The 17,912-nt window shown below is 43.3% G+C and overlaps 1 protein-coding gene across 7 annotated transcripts in view; it reads right to left on the bottom strand.

Annotated features, from left to right (window-relative positions):
* The window catches only part of LOC137431259 (hydroxylysine kinase), a 60,922-nt gene extending 57,881 nt beyond the window's left edge, over window positions 1-3,041 (bottom strand). For 3 of the 7 annotated variants that reach the window (XM_078781752.1, XM_068122367.2, XM_068122369.2), the window contains exon 1: window positions 2,948-3,041. The gene's annotated coding sequence lies outside the window, so the exon portion shown is untranslated. Of the gene's footprint in view, window positions 1-2,932 lie in introns of all 7 variants that reach the window. The other 4 variants (XM_078781755.1, XM_078781754.1, XM_078781753.1 and 1 more) reach the window with 4 other exon arrangements.
* Between the last annotated feature and the right edge of the window lie 14,871 nt (window positions 3,042-17,912).

Raw genomic sequence — 17,912 nt, 5'->3', positions numbered from 1 at the left:
AGGAGTGCGAGGAGGTATTGGAGAGGAGTGTGAGGAGGTATTGGAGAGGAGTGTGAGGAGGTATTGGAGAGGAGTGTGATGAGGTATTGGAGAGGAGTGTGAGGAGGTATTGGAGAGGAGTGTGAGGAGGTATTGGAGAGGAGTGTGAGGAGGTATTGGAGAGGAGTGTGAGGAGGTATTGGAGAGGAGTGTGAGGAGGTATTGGAGAGGAGTGTGAGGAGGTATTGGAGAGGAGTGCGAGGAGGTATTGGAGAGGAGTGTGAGGAGGTATTGGAGAGGAGTGTGAGGAGGTATTGGAGAGGAGTGTGAGGAGGTATTGGAGAGGAGTGTGAGGAGGTATTGGAGAGGAGTGTGAGGAGGTATTGGAGAGGAGTGCGAGGAGGTATTGGAGAGGAGTGCGAGGAGGTATTGGAGAGGAGTGCGAGGAGGTATTGGAGAGGAGTGTGAGGAGGTATTGGAGAGGAGTGTGAGGAGGTATTGGAGAGGAGTGTGATGAGGTATTGGAGAGGAGTGTGAGGAGGTATTGGAGAGGAGTGTGAGGAGGTATTGGAGAGTAGTGTGAGGAGGTATTGGAGAGGAGTGTCAGGAGGTATTGGAGAGGAGTGTGAGGAGGTATTGGAGAGGAGTGTGAGCAGGTATTGGAGAGGAGTGTGAGCAGGTATTGGAGAGGAGTGTGAGGGGGTATTGGAGAGGAGTGTGAGGAGGTGTTGGAGAGTAGTTTTGAAAGAGAGTTTTGAAAGAGAGGGGTTAGAGGGAAGGTAATGATGGAATGGGGGTAGAAGCGAGTAGAGGAGGGAAAATACTGCAATTGTCCTGCAATTGTGCAGGTGTTTAGATAAATACTGCAATTTATACTGTAAGCTGAGACCTTAAAATGAGTCTGCAAAATCAGTTTCGTTCCCAACTCGGGGGGCCTACTTTTTCCACATGGCAATTGATAGCCGACAACATGCCTGACCGTCTGTAAACTCTGAAATTCTGCCAGTTATTTCATACGAAGAGGTCAAAGCAGTTCATGTTGATCTACAAAGTGCCATTTTTAGCCCTGTTGGCATCTTGGTGCAGTATGTTCCCTATTAAATGTATTTGGGGCTGAGTATTCTGGACAATCGTGGACATTCTTGAGTACGACTAGTAAACCGATTTAGAAGATTACTTTTGTTGAAAATATTTTAACACACTGTTGGTTTCTACAATTTCGAGCATAAATATCTCCAACCAGATCTGAGATAAACCTTCCCAAATCGGTGATTCCCAGATTCCATAAAAAAAGTTTGATGTTGGCCGTAGCAGAAGCGACAGCAGGGGGGCAACAACAACAATGGTTCCAGACCTTATTGGTGCCAGGGTGTTAGCCAGGTGGAGCTAATAAAACTGCTCGTAACTAATAAAATAAAAACGAAGAAATATCTCTCAGCAATTTCCCGTCTGTTAATTTATATATTTTACAAATGTGAATTACACGTCCATGCACACGTGAAATGGAGTTTGTTTTTTCACACGTGAAATGAACACGTGAACCTTTACTTCCGGATAATAATGTTGAATGAAATAAGAACGAAGAAATATATGTCGGCATCATTGTTGACGTTTTTGTGACGACTGTCATCAAACGGAAAAGTAATATATCTTAACGGAAAAGAAAAAGCGAATTTTTTATATATGTCGACATTTTCCCCGCCTGTTATTTTAGGCGGTGTATTTTCGTGTATCATCGTGGCGCGATTTAAAAAAATATATCTCTGCATTTTCCCGTGTGTGCGTGAATGTTCTCAATTATTTCTGACCATTGATAAACAAGTCTAAAACCATTGATAAAAATTAAATCAGATGGTGAATTCGATATAAAATCGTGAGGGTGACTCAATGAATGGGCTTTATTTTACAGGCCTTTGAGAAATCATTTCGTTCTATAAACGGCAACTTTCATCGGATTTTCTTCCCGTTTTTTTTCAACCGAGTCTAAAACTATGTTAGCGACTGTTAAAAATGAAATGATATATCGAATTTGAGTTGAAATAAATCTGTGTGAGAGAGAAAGACAGCTCGGGCCTAACTAAACAGGCCTCAAAGCTATTCGAGTTAATAAAATGGTAGATATTTGTTTACATGAAGCCTCTCCAAGAATGGGTGGAGCTATGGGTGGAGCTACTCTGCAAACGGACTAAGCCACACCCCGGACAGACAGACAGACAGAATCACCGTAGCCTATTATAATATCGATGAGATGTCCGGGTGTCCGCATACTTTTGGTCATGTGGTGTAAGTCAACCCAACCTTTTGAAATATCATGCTATATATCGTTTCGGCACTGTCACTCAATGGTGAAGAATCACTTTAAAATCCTCTGATCAGGATTCGAATCTTCATCAAAATTTAATCAGTTATTCCTTGCCACATACCCAACCTCTCCACCAAAAATTCTAGTAGCCGGAACCGAATCCGGATCTTCACCAAAATCGAATAATTTTGTCCTTGTGGCATACGCTAAATCTCTGCCAAATTCTGTCCGAATCCGTCCATAACATTTTGAGATATCCTGTTCACAAACAGACAGACAGACAAACAGACAAGGGGTGAAAACATAACCTCCATCCATCTTCGGTGGGGGTGATAAGTTTTGAACATAATTGAATAAAAGTTATTCAAACAAATTTGTAAGTTTGATACATGTGATGCAAACAAGTGTCACATGTCACACAAACTATTTAAATGTGCAGATACTGAAAGTTATGGCTTTTGGTTGTCGTTGTATACAAGGAACATTTTTGTTAATCAAAACGCTTCTTTTCATTACAAGATTGAGGCTCAATGAAGATCAAGTTTAGAAGGGAACCTGAAAACACTTCTGCACATCTTTTTACGACTTGTTCATTTTGTCTGATATGAGATTACAAGGTTACAGGTACATCACTTGACAACATTTACTGACGTTTCACTCTCCTACCTTCCTCTGCCACTTGTCACTTGAGGCTTCCGACTTCTGGTCTGTGTCTAAGCATCTAAAATGTTGTGACAGTGGTGTAATACTTGCTGTGGGTGTGGTCTCTGGACGAATTGAATTCATGGTTGGTTTTCCAGTACATGCATGGCCTCTTACATTCCATTTAAGCAAAACAGAGGCACTTTTTTCACGTTTCTTCTCACTTACAAAAAGTCGTTTGGTATTTTTAATATGAAATAGGCAAAGCCTAGAAAAATAATGAAACCCTTTAGCATTACTATTTAGAACCCTTTAAAATTACCCTAAATAAACCATTACAATTACCCTTTAAAACAATTAAGAATTTCCCTTTAGAACCCTTTAGAATTATACTTTAAAATTACCCTTTAGAACCCCTTCGAATTTCTCTTTAGAACCGCTTCAAATTACCCTTTGGAATTGCCCTTTCAAACCTTTTAGAATTACCATTTAGAACCCTTTCGAATTGTCCTTTAGAATCCTTTTTTTTTTTTTGTATACAAGATCGAGGCTCATGAAAAAACTTTAGAAATACCATTTATAATCTACTCTTTAGAACCATTTAAAATGACCCTTTAGAGCCCTTTAGAATTAACCCTTAAGACCCACTAGAATGAGCCTTTAAAACCATTTAGAATTACGCCTGAGATCCCTTTAGAACCGTTTAAAATTACCCTTTAGAATTAGCCTTAAGAACCCTTTAGAATTACCCTTTAGAATCCCAGTAGAATTGTCCTTTAGAACCCTGTATAATTACCCTTTAGAATTACCATTTAGAACCATTTAGAAATACCATTTAGAATCCTTTCGAATTACCCTTTGGAATGGTCATATAGAACCCCTTAGAACTTACCCTTTCGAAATACCATTTAGAATTACCCTTTAGAATTACCCTTAAGAACCCACCAGAATAAGCCTTTAAAACAATTTAGAATTACCCTTGAGAACCCTTTAGAATCCCAGTAGAATTGTCCTTTAGAACCCTGTAGAATTACCCTTTAAAATTACCCTTTAGAATCCCAGTACAATTACCCTTTAGAACCACTTACAATTACCTTTTAGAATCCTGTAGAATTGTCCTCGAGAACCCTTTTGAATTACTCTTTAGAACAGTTTAGAATTACCCTTTATAATCACTCTTTAGAATCACTATTTCGAATTACCCTTTAGAATTACCCTTTAGAATAACCCGTTAGAATTAAATTACCCTTCAGAATTGTCCTTTAGAATTACCCTTTAGAATTGGCCTTTTGAACAATTTGGAGTTACCCTTCATAACCCTCTCGAATTAGCCTTTGAATTACCCTTCAGAAAATCACTTGTAGAATTACCCTTTAGAATTACCCTTTAGAATTACCTTTAGAATCACCCTTCAGAATTACCTTTAGAATCACCCTTTAGAATTACCTTTTAGAATTACCCTTTAGAATTACCCTTTAGAATTACCCTTTAGAATTACCCTTTAGAATTACCCGTTAGAATTAAATTACCCTTCAGAATTGTCCTTTAGAATTACCCTTTAGAATTGGCCTTTTGAACCATTTGGAGTTACCCTTCATAACCCTCTCGAATTAGCCTTTGAATTACCCTTCAGAAAATCACTTTTAGAATTACCCTTTAGAATTACCTTTAGAATCACCCTTTAGAATTACCCTTTAGAATTACCTTTAGAATCACCCTTTAGAATTACCCTTTAGAATTACCTTTAGAATTACCTTTAGAATCACCCTTTAGAATTACCTTTTGGAATTACCCTTTACAATTACCCTTTACAATTACCCTTTAGAATTACCCTTTAGAATTACCCTTTAGAATTACCTTTGGAATTACCCTTTACAATTACCCTTTGGAATTACCCTTTAGAATTACCCTTTAGAATTACACTTTAGAATTACCCTTTACAATTACCCGTTAGAATTACCCTTCAGAATTACCTTTAGAATTACCCTTTAGAATTACCCTTTCGAATTACCCTTTACAATTACCCTTTACAATTACCCTTTAGAATTAACCTTTAGAATTACCCTTTGGAATTACCCTTTAGAATTACCTTTAGAATCACCCTTTAGAATTACCTTTTAGAATTACCCTTTACAATTACCTTCAGAATTACCTTTAGAATTACCCTTTAGAATTACCCTTTAGAATTACACTTTAGAATTACACTTTAGAATTAGATCTCGCGAGATCTTGGAGACGGCGGCAGGGATTTTCGAAGCTCCACACGGTCTCCACGTTTTTAGACTCTAAAAGTCTAAAAGTTAAGTCTGTTCACAATTGTATTTTGTCGAAACTGTATTTATCTTTCGGTGTGTGAAGTTATTGTGTGCAACTTTGGTTGTTTCTCGGTGTTTATCTTTCATAAATTGATCGTCTGTTTGCCGTGTCGCGAGCAAGGCCTTGTACAGTGTGCACTGTACAACCTTGAGGCTTTGTTTTTCTCTCAGTGGTCCGTCGTTTGTGATCCAATAACTTTCGTTCTCTGTATTCCCAGGCTTTTCACCCATAGCCTACTTCCTTGTGTAAATCTCAACTCAAAAAAAAAAAAAAAAAAAAAAAAAACATTTCCTTCTCTGTTCTCATTCGTTTATTCATTCTTATTCGTTCGTTCGTTCTTCGACCACGTGTTTCTCCCCCATTTCCCCAGATAGTTTTCACTCATTAACCTTCAATGTTTACACTTTCCCCTCAAGTTATGTATTCCGTCATATTTTATAACACCTTTTTCTTCTTCTTCTTTAAAAGGCTGCTTTCGACTTGCTCACCAAATCAATTCATCCCAAAAAAAATATCCATCTCCTATAGTGCCTTTGTTCTACATTCCCTAAACTCTCCTGCACTCCATCCTCCATCCAGCGTCCTTAAACGTATTTTTAACTCGAAGGTCACAAGAAACTCATTTTGCAATAAATGTTCGTTTCCCATAAATCGTACACTTTCAAAAATCCAATCTCACCCCTCCCCTCCAAATCTTCCCCATAACCCCTCCCCTCCAAATCTTCCCCATCACCCCTCCCCTCCAAATCTTCCCCATCACCCATCCCTTTCAAATCTCCCCCCTTGCCCCCTCCCTCCTAAACTACTCCCTCACCCCTCCCCGCCAAGACGCCCCCTCGCCCCTCCCCTCCTAGACTCCTGCCTCACCCCTCCCCTCCAAATCTCCCCCATATCCCATCCCTTTCAAATCCCTCCCCTTGTCCCTTCCCTCCCAAACTCCCCCCTCACCCCTCCCCTTCAAATATCCCCACCCTCATTGCTTCTCAATTTCCCCCCGCTCACTCCCCCTCCTCAAAGCGTCCTCCCCGCTTCTTCCCCCTTCAAACTCTCACCTCCATCTCCCCCAACCTTCTGCCTCGCTCTTCCCCCTCCTCAAATAACACCTCATTGTGGCTCACCCAATCACCATCAAACCTTTTGTCCGCCCCATCCTTCCCCTTCTCCGAGCTATTCTGAAATCTCTGACACACCTTCAACAGCTCTCCCTACCTCTTCCACCTCTTCCACATCTTACCCTACCCCTCCTCCCCCCTGTTCTGTATCTGATGCTCCCCCTTCCTCTTCATTAACGGTATGGACCTCAAACATCCGGGGCCTTCGTTCAAACTTAACTGATCTCTCCATACAGGTTGCTTCTGTCAAACCAGACGTAATCTGCTTAACAGAAACTTTCCTCCTTTATGATGTCTCTGATTCCATAGTATCTCTCCCGGGCTACTCCCTCCTCCGGTATGATAGACCTGAGCCTCGTCCTGGAGGCGGGGTTGCTATCTTTATCAAAAACTCTCTTCCTCACTCGCCCTGCACTGCACTCTCTCCACCTCACCCCCAGGAATACCTCTGGCTACGGCTTCCCCTTCGCTCCCACCTCTTGTTCATATGTGTGTTGTACCGTCCACCAAACAGTGATGACTCCATCTACATCTCGCTGTCTGATGATATGGACCAACTTCTATCTACTCATCCCAACTCTCTCTTCCTCATATGTGGTGATTTCAACTGTCATCATGCCAGTTGGCTGGGTGTGGGTACCTCTCTCACCAGCCATGGCTCCTCAGCAAAGGACTTCTGCGACTCACTGGGACTGACACAATCTGTCAATTTCCCGACCCGGATCTCAGTCAACGGAACATCTTCTCTTCTGGACTTGGTTATGACTAACTTCCCTGAAAATGTCTGCTGCTCTTCTTCTGCTCCGATCGGATCATCTGATCATGTCCTTGTTAAAGTGGACATCTCTCTGACCATCCTCAGGGAGCCTGCTCAGCGTCGACGAGTCTGGCATTTCACTCAGGCCAACTGGCACGGTCTTCAAGCAGCCATCAATCATCTGGACTGGTCTGCCATCTCTACCACCTCTGACATCAACTCATCCTGGGAATTCTTCCAAAGTAAATTGCTCTCTCTCATGCACAGATTTATCCCATCTCGTCTTCAGTTGTCATACCCTTCCTCCCGTCCATGGTACACGGAATCTTGTGGTGAGGCTGTTGCCCAGAAACAACTTGCCTTCGTCTCCTGGAAAGCAAATCCAACGGAAGGAAATCTCATTTCCTTTCACAAAGCCCGAAACAAGTGTGTGTCCACCCTCAGGAGAGCCAGGAAACAATATCTCTCCGTTCTCAAGACCGAACTCTCTTATCTGTCTCCCTCTTCCAAATCCTGGTGGCGTCTGGTCAAATCCGTTTCTGGTGTTTGTTCCCCCTCCATCCCCTCCCTTACCTCAAACGGCTACACAGCTGACTCCGCACGTGAAAAAGCTGAATGCCTCAACTCTGTGTTTGCCTCTAAATCTTGTGTCCCAAACCCATCCCTCTCTGTACCCACCATACCCAGTCGTACCCTGCTGCTCCTGGACTCCGTGTCCTTTCCTCCTGACAAGGTGGAAAAGTTTCTGTCAACCCTCGACTCTGATTCTGCAACTGGACCCGACGGCATCAGCCCACGGGTCCTAAAATCCTGCTCTGCTGCTCTATCTCACCCTCTCTCTGTTCTCTTCACCCTCTCTTTTGCTCAAGGTCAACTGCCATCTGCTTGGAAATCAGCCAACATCACCGCTTTGCACAAAAAAGGTGCAAAAACAGATCCTAGCAACTACAGACCAATCAGCCTTCTCCCAATTATCAGCAAAGTCATGGAATCCATCATTGCTTCTGATATGAAATCTTTCCTCTTCTCCAATGGCTTGATCTCTGATCATCAATTTGGTTTCAGACCAGGTCACTCTACTCTGGACATGCTGCTTCTGCTGTCTCAACAATGGATGGAGGTCCTCAATGCCAAACAGGAAATTAGAGCTGTCTCCCTCGACATATCACGTGCCTTCGACACGGTCTGGCACCCCGCTCTGCTCACCAAACTCTCCTCCTTTGGTATCCATGGAAATCTCCACGCATGGCTGGCGGACTTCCTCTCTAGTCGTCGTCAACGTGTGGCCCTGAATGGGTTTCTCTCATCTCCTCTTCCTGTTCAGGCTGGAGTTCCCCAAGGCAGTGTTCTGGGCCCCGTGCTTTTTCTGGTCTTCATCAATGATCTCTCTGACTCTCTCGAAAATCCTCTCTATCTCTTTGCTGATGACTCCACTCTCTGCCGCTCCATTCCTCTTCCCTCAGATCGGCAGTCTGCTGCCTCCTCACTCTCTGAAGACCTGGACAAAATCACAGACTGGTCAAACAAGTGGAACATGTCTTTCAATCCTGACAAATCTCACACTCTTACTATGTCTCTCCGAAAAGATCGACTGGACAACCCTCCCATCTACTTTCTCAACAATCCTCTCCAAGAAGTTCTGTCGCTCAAGATTTTGGGTCTCACTATCTGCCATGATCTTTCTTGGGAAAACCACATTTCCAAGCTGGCCTCCAAAGCCAGTCGCCGACTGGGCATCCTCCGTCGTGCGAAGTCCTTCCTCGGCACACCTGAGCTCCTCACCACATACAAGGCTTTCATCCGCAGCTCAATGGAATACTGTTCTCCCCTATGGGCCGGTGCTCCTGCCTCACACCTAGCTCGGCTTCACGCTGTTGAAACCAAAGCTTTCAGAATTATTGGAATCTCCCGCGATGAAGCTATCTCTGAGGGCCTTTCACTCACTCACCGCAGGCAGGTAGGTGGTCTTTCTGTCTTCTACCGACTCCTCTCCGGCCTTGCACCCCCAGCTCTCTCTGTGCTCTGTCCCCCAAATATTCCTACAGGTCGCACAAGATCTGCCAGCAACCCTCTGATGGTTAAACTGCCGAAATCTCGGCTCTCCGCTCACCTTCACTCTTTCATTCCTCTTTTCTCCCGCCTCTGGAACAAACTCCCTCACTCCCTTCAATCCCACTCCTCCCTCCAGGTCTTTAAAACAGCTGTTCACCACCATCTCTTATCTTCCCCCATCCAAAACCTTGATCTTTTCTACCCCCGCTAATTCACCCCAGATCCACCTTGTTTGAAATTCCAACTTCTTTCCTGGAAGTCCTGGCAGTGTCCATATGTTTTATACCTCTCCCACTGCCCCCTTCCCACCCCCCCCCCCCCCCCAAAGCCCTCGCCCTCTCTCAGATCTCTCGATGTCTCCATGTCTCTCGGTCCCTGCTCTCAAATGTTGTGTTTGTGTCCTTCCCCCTCTCTCCCCTTCTCTCCCCATCTTGTCTACCGCTCCCTATGTTATATGTTTTATGTGTCGGTTTGTCTTTCTGTGTGTTCATGTGATTAATGTTCGCTCTTTCACGAGCCTCGATATTGTATACAAAAAAAATAAAAAAAATAAAAAAACCCTTTACAATTACCCTTTAGAATTACCCTTCAGAATTACCTTTAGAATTACCCTTTAGAATTACCCTTTAGAATTACCCTTTAGAATTACCCTTTACAATTACCCTTTAGAATTACACTTTAGAATTACCCTTTAGAATCACCCTTTAGAATTACCCTTTAGAATTACCTTTAGAATTACCCTTTAGAATTACCCTTTAGAATTACCCTTTGGAATTAGCTTTTAGAATTACACTTTAGAATTACCCTTTACAATTACCCTTTAGAATTACCCTTCAGAATTACCTTTAGAATTACCCTTTAGAATTACCCTTTAGAATTACCCTTTACAATTACCCTTTAGAATTACCCTTCAGAATTACCTTTAGAATTACCCTTTAGAATTACCCTTTAGAATTACCCTTTACAATTACCCTTTAGAATTACACTTTAGAATTACCCTTCACAATTACCCTTTAGAATTACCCTTCAGAATTACCTTTAGAATTACCCTTTAGAATTACCCTTTAGAATTACCCTTTAGAATTACACTTTAGAATTACACTTTGGAATTACCCTTTAGAATCACCCTTTAGAATTACCCTTTAGAATTACCTTTAGAATTACCTTTTGAATTACCTTTAGAATTACCCTTTAGAATTACCCTTTAGAATTACCGTTTAGAATTACACTTAAGAATTACCCTTCACAATTACCCTTTAGAATTACCCTTCAGAATTACCTTTAGAATTACCCTTTAGAATTACCCTTTAGAATTACCCTTTACAATTGCCCTATAGAATTACCCTTCAGAATTACCTTTAGAATTACCCTTTAGAATTACCCTTTAGAATTACCCTTTACAATTACCCTTTAGAATTACACTTTAGAATTACCCTTTAGAATTACCCTTTAGAATTACCCTTAAGAATTACCTTTAGAATTACCCTTTAGAATTACCTTGAGAATTACCCTTTAGAATTACTCTTTAGAATTACCCTTTAGAATTACCTTTAGAATTACCCTTTAGAATTACTCTTCAGAATTACCCTTTCGAATTACCCTTTACAATTACCCTTTTGAATTACCTTTAGAATTACCCTTTAGAATTACCTTTAGAATCACCCTTCAGAATTACCTTTAGAATCACCCTTTAGAAATACCCTTTAGAATTACCCTTTAGAATTACCCTTTAGAATTACCCTTTAGAATTACCCTTTAGAATTACCCGTTAGAATTACCCGTTAGAATTAAATTACCCTTCAGAATTGTCCTTTAGAATTACCCTTTTGAATTGGCCTTTTGAACCATTTGGAGTTACCCTTCATAACCCTCTCGAATTAGCCTTTGAATTACCCTTCAGAAAATCACTTTTAGAATTACCCTTTAGAATTACCTTTAGAATCACCCTTCAGAATTACCTTTAGAATCACCCTTTAGAATTACCCTCTCGAATTACCCTTTAGAATTACCCTTCAGAAAATCACTTTTAGAATTACCCTTTAGAATTACCCTTTAGAATTACCTTTAGAATCACCCTTCAGAATTACCTTTAGAATCACCCTTTAGAATTACCCTTTAGAATTACCCTTTAGAATTACCCTTTAGAATTACCTTTAGAATTACCCTTTAGAATTACTCTTCAGAATTACCCTTTAGAATTACCCTTTACAATTACCCTTTTGAATTACCTTTAGAATTACCCTTTAGAATTACCTTTAGAATCACCCTTTAGAATTACCTTTTAGAATTACCCTTTAAAATTACCCTTCAGAATTACCTTTAGAATTACCCTTTAGAATTACCTTTTAGAATTACCCTTCAGAATTACCTTTAGAATTACCCTTTAGAATTACCCTTTAGAATTACCTTTAGAATTACCCTTTAGAATTACCTTTTTGATTACCCTTTAGAATTACCTTTAGAATTACCCTTTCGAATTACCTTTTAGAATTACCCTTCAGAATTACCTTTAGAATTACCCTTTAGAATTACCTTTTAGAATTACCCTTTAGAATTACCCTTTAGAATTACCCTTTAGAATTACCTTTGGAATTACCCTTTACAATTACCCTTTTGGAATTACCCTTTAGAATTACCCTTTAGAATTAGCTTTAGAATTACCCTTTAGAATTACCCTTTAGAATTACCCTTTAGAATTACCTTTAGAATTACCCTTTGGAATTACCTTTTAGAATTACCCTTTAGAATTACCCTTTAGAATTACCCTTTAGAATTACCCTTTAGAATTACCCTTTAGAATTACCCTTTAGAATTACCCTTTAGAATTACCCTTTAGAATTACCCTTTAGAATTACCCTTTAGAATTACCCTTTAGAATTACCCTTTAGAATTACCCTTTAGAATTACCCTTTAGAATTTCCTTTAGAATTACCCTTTAGAATTACCCTTTAGAATTACCTTTAGAATTACCCTTTAGAACTATCTTTGGAATTACTCTTTAGAACCATTCATAATTACTCTTTAGAAGCATTTATAATTACTCTTTAGAACCATTTAGAATTACTCTTTTGAACCATTTAGAATTACCCTTTAGAACCCCTTGAAATTACCCTTTAGAACCCTTTAGAACCCATCAGAATTACCTTTTAGAACCCATTGCAATTACCCTTTAGAATGATCATTCAGAGCCCTTTAGAATTACCCTTTAGAACCCATTAAAATTACCCTTTAGAACCCATTAGAATTACCACTTTAGACTTAATTAGGATTACCCTTGAGACTCCATTAGGATTACCCTTTAGAATCCATTAGGATGACTATTTTGAATCCATTAGGATTACTATTTTGAATCCATTAGGATTACCCTTTAGAATCCATTAGGATTACTCTTTAGAACCCATTAGGATTACCATTTTGAATCCATTAGGATTACTATTTTGAATCCATTAGGATTACCCTTTAGAATCCATTAGGATTACTCTTTGGAACCCATTAGGATTACTATTTTGAATCCATTAGGATTACCCTTTAGAATTACCCTTTAGAATTACCCTTTAGAATTACACTTTAGAATTACCCTTTACAATTACCCTTTAGAATTACCCTTCAGAATTACCTTTAGAATTACCCTTTAGAATTACCCTTTAGAATTACCCTTTACAATTACCCTTTAGAATTACCCTTCAGAATTACCTTTAGAATTACCCTTTAGAATTACCCTTTAGAATTACCCTTTACAATTACCCTTTAGAATTACACTTTATAATTACCCTTCACAATTACCCTTTAGAATTACCCTTCAGAATTACCTTTAGAATTACCCTTTAGAATTACCCTTTAGAATTACCCTTTAGAATTACACTTTAGAATTACACTTTGGAATTACCCTTTAGAATCACCCTTTAGAATTACCCTTTAGAATTACCTTTAGAATTACCTTTAGAATTACCCTTTAGAATTACCCTTTAGAATTACCCTTTAGAATTACACTTTAGAATTACCCTTCACAATTACCCTTTAGAATTACCCTTCAGAATTACCTTTAGAATTACCCTTTAGAATTACCCTTTAGAATTACCCTTTACAATTGCCCTTTAGAATTACCCTTCAGAATTACCTTTAGAATTACCCTTTAGAATTACCCTTTACAATTACCCTTTACAATTACCCTTTAGAATTACACTTTAGAATTACCCTTTAGAATTACCCTTTAGAATTACCCTTAAGAATTACCTTTAGAATTACCCTTTAGAATTACCTTGAGAATTACCCTTTAGAATTACCCTTTAGAATTACCCTTTAGAATTACCTTTAGAATTACCCTTTAGAATTACTCTTCAGAATTACCCTTTAGAATTACCCTTTACAATTACCCTTTTGAATTACCTTTAGAATTACCCTTTAGAATTACCTTTAGAATCACCCTTTAGAATTACCTTTTAGAATTACCCTTTAAAATTACCCTTCAGAATTACCTTTAGAATTACCCTTTAGAATTACCTTTTAGAATTACCCTTCAGAATTACCTTTAGAATTACCCTTTAGAATTACCCTTTAGAATTACCTTTAGAATTACCCTTTAGAATTACCTTTTTGATTACCCTTTAGAATTACCTTTAGAATTACCCTTTCGAATTACCTTTTAGAATTACCCTTCAGAATTACCTTTAGAATTACCCTTTAGAATTACCTTTTAGAATTACCCTTTAGAATTACCCTTTAGAATTACCCTTTAGAATTACCTTTGGAATTACCCTTTACAATTACCCTTTTGGAATTACCCTTTAGAATTACCCTTTAGAATTAGCTTTAGAATTACCCTTTAGAATTACCCTTTAGAATTACCCTTTAGAATTACCTTTAGAATTACCCTTTGGAATTACCTTTTAGAATTACCCTTTAGAATTACCCTTTAGAATTACCCTTTAGAATTACCCTTTAGAATTACCCTTTAGAATTACCCTTTAGAATTTCCTTTAGAATTACCCTTTAGAATTACCCTTTAGAATTACCTTTAGAATTACCCTTTAGAACTATCTTTGGAATTACTCTTTAGAACCATTCATAATTACTCTTTAGAAGCATTTATAATTACTCTTTAGAACCATTTAGAATTACTCTTTTGAACCATTTAGAATTACCCTTTAGAACCCCTTGAAATTACCCTTTAGAACCCTTTAGAACCCATCAGAATTACCTTTTAGAACCCATTGCAATTACCCTTTAGAATGATCATTCAGAGCCCTTTAGAATTACCCTTTAGAACCCATTAAAATTACCCTTTAGAACCCATTAGAATTACCACTTTAGACTTAATTAGGATTACCCTTGAGACTCCATTAGGATTACCCTTTAGAATCCATTAGGATGACTATTTTGAATCCATTAGGATTACTATTTTGAATCCATTAGGATTACCCTTTAGAATCCATTAGGATTACTCTTTAGAACCCATTAGGATTACTATTTTGAATCCATTAGGATTACTATTTTGAATCCATTAGGATTACCCTTTAGAATCCATTAGGATTACTCTTTGGAACCCATTAGGATTACTATTTTGAATCCATTAGGATTACTATTTTGAATCCATTAGGATTACAATTTTGAATCCATTAGGATTACTCTTTAGAATCTATTAGGATTACCCTTTAGAATCCATTCGAATTACCCTTTCGAACCCATTAGAATTAGCCCTTAGAGTGATCATTTAGAGCTCTTTAGAATGATCATTTAGAACCCATTAGAATTACCCTTTGAACCCATTAGAATTATCCCTTTAGAATTCATGAGGATTACCCTTTATAATCCATTAGGATTACCCTTTAGAAAACATTAGCATTACCCTTTAGAATCCATTAACATTACCCTTTAGAACCCTCTAGAATTGCACTTTAGAACCCTTTAGAATTAAGCACAGTAGGGTAGAAAGGGCCTTCTTCTTCATTTGTGACAGACGGATGGACGGATGGAAGGACGGACATAACCAAATATTGAAGCGGCTTCACCACATAAAAAGATGAATATCACTTTTAACATCATATTGTGGTGCGGGAGCACACACGTTGAACAAAGGTAGGCCACAACGCTTTGGTTATTATCGAGGTCTTTATTCATTGCTCACTCATCCGCACTAACGTGCGCGCGGCAGCGAGCCCGCGTATATATCTCCAGGCCACACCCTACCTGGGGCGTGGCCACCACCCGCTGGTGCGCAGAATTATGTCTCTGCGCCAGTGAGCCATCGTGTCCGCCACACGCTCCCCCCCAGAATTCCCGCGCACCTGAAGGGTCAGCTTGCGGGGCAACCGGATGACCCGGCCAAAGCGCCCACGGGCGGCTGGCGGCGTCTGGGATGCCGGTATGCCATCGGGGATGCCTCCGGCGGCATCTGGGATGGGTGCAGGACAGGGGGGTGGCATGACGGCGGGGTTGGGCGGAGCCGGGGGTCCGCCCGCCTGGGGGCGGCCCCGACGCGGGGGCAGAGCCGCTGGCGGGGGGTGGTCCAAGTCGAGGTGGGCCGGCTTGAGGCGGTCGATGGAGACGCGGTCTGGAGCACCGCTGATGTCCAGGGTGAAATGCTTCGCCCCGGTCTCCAGCACGCGGAAGGGCCCGTCGTACGGGGGCCGCAGCGGTGTCTGGTGGGCGTCATGGCGGACGAAAACGTACTCTGCCGTGCGAAGCTCCGGGGCGACGTGCGTTGGCGGGCAACCGTGGTGCGCCGTCGGCACCGGGGCGAACCTCCGGGCAGTCTCCTGCAGGGCGGAGCGCTGCTGCGCCACGGACCATGGTGCTGTGGAGTCGGGGAGGAACTCGCCCGGCACCCGCAGCGGTTGTCCGAAGACCAGCTCTGACGCGGATGCGCGCAGGTCGTCCTTGGGCGCCGTCCTGAGGCCAAGCAGGACCCAGGGGAGCCTGTCGACCCAGCCGCCATCGCGGAGGCTGGCCCGGAGCGCGGCCTTCATGGCGCGATGGAAACGCTTGTACAGGCCGTTGGCCTGTGGGTGGTAGGCCGTGGTGCGATGCAGCTGGACGCCGAGCCCCCGCGCCACCGCCCCCCAGAGCTCTGAGGGAACTGGGAGCCGCGGTCGGACGAGATGTCCGAGGGAGCGCCGAAACGGGCAACCCAAGTGGCGATGAACGCCTGCGCGACGTCGGCCGGCGTCGTTGCTGCCAAAGGCACGGCCTCCGGCCACCGGGTGGTGCAGTCCACCATGGTGAGGATGTGGGTGAAACCCCGCGAGGGGGGTAGAGGTCCCACCAAGTCCACGTGAACCGACGTTCGGGCACCGTAAACGGGGCCAGCGGGGCCCGGTTGTGGCGGTGGATCTTCGCGCGCTGGCACGCGAGGCACGTCCTGGCCCAATCGCGGACGGCCTTCCGGAGGCCATGCCAGATGAACTTGTCGGCGACCAGCTTTTGGGAGGCCTTCGTGCCCGGGTGGGACAGGCCGTGGATGGCGTCAAAAACCCGGCGCTGCCAGCCAGCGGGCACGATGGGGCGAGGCCGGCCGAGGGAGACGTAGCACAAGAGGGCCGCGCCCGCACCGTCGAACAGTACCTCGGCGACGCGGAGGCCCGTGACGGTGGTCCGAAAAGCCTGGACGGCGGGGTCGGCGGACTGGTCCGCCACCATCCGGGCATAGTCGATCCTGAGGTGGACCGCGTGGGCGAGGGCCCGGGAAAGGCAATCCGCCACTGGATTGTCCTTCCCCGTGACGTGCTGGATGACCGTTGTGTACTCGGACACGGCCGAGAGGTGACGCTGCTGCCGGGCCGACCACGGCTCAGCGACCTTGGCCATTGCGAAAACCAGGGGCTTATGGTCGACGAAGGCCGCGAACGGGCGGCCCTCGAGCAGATGGCGGAAGTGCCGGACCGCCGAGCAGCTCGCGGTCGAAGGTACTGTACTGCCGTTCGTGCGGGCGGAGCTGCCGGCTAAAGAACGCCAGCGGCTGCCAAGCCCACTTCACCCATTGCTCGTGCACCGCGCCCACCGCGTAGTCCGACGCGTCGGTGGTGAGGGCGATCGGTGCATCGGGCACCGGGTGCGCGAGCATGGTGGCGTTAGCTAAGGCGAGCTTCGCGCCCGCGAACGCCGCATCCATCGGCTCGGTCCAGGCAACGTCGCCTTTGCCCAGCTTCCCCCGGAGGGCCTCGTGCAGGGGGCGCAGGAGCTGGGCGATGCGGGGCAGGAAACGGTGATAGAAGTTCACCATGCCCAGGAACTCCTGGAGCCCCTTGATGGTGCGGGGGCGCGGAAAACCCCTGACCACCTTCACCTTGGCCGGCAAGGGGACGGCCCCGTGCCTGGTGACGCGGTGCCCCAAAAAGTCGATCTCGGTGTTCGGTCCAGGTCCAGGTCCGGTCCAGGCGTTCGAAGAGTGTGCGGAGATGGCGGAGGTGCTCCTCACGGGACGCGCTTGCGACGAGGATGTCATCCAGGTAGACGTAAACGAAATCCAAGTCGCGCAAGATGCTGTCCATCAGCCGCTGGAACGCCTGGCCCGCATTCTTCAACCCGAAGGGCATCCGCAGAAACTCGAAGAGGCCGAATGGTGTAATGACGGCCGTCTTCGGTATGTCCTCCGGCCTGACGGGGACCTGGTGGTATCCGTGGTTGAGGTCCACCTTGGAGAAGAGGGACATGTTCGCCAACCGGGTGGAAAAGTCTTGGATGTGATGGACCGGGTAGCGGTCGAGGGTGGTAGCATCGTTGAGGCGGCGGTAGTCGCCTCACGGCCGCCACCCGC

This window comes from Myxine glutinosa, chromosome 7 (genome assembly GCF_964187855.1).
Source record: "Myxine glutinosa chromosome 7, kmMyxGlut1.1, whole genome shotgun sequence".
Taxonomy (NCBI): domain Eukaryota; kingdom Metazoa; phylum Chordata; class Myxini; order Myxiniformes; family Myxinidae; genus Myxine; species Myxine glutinosa.
The sequence above is the reverse complement of the archived record's forward strand: the minus strand, read 5'-3'. Positions and strand labels throughout refer to the sequence as shown.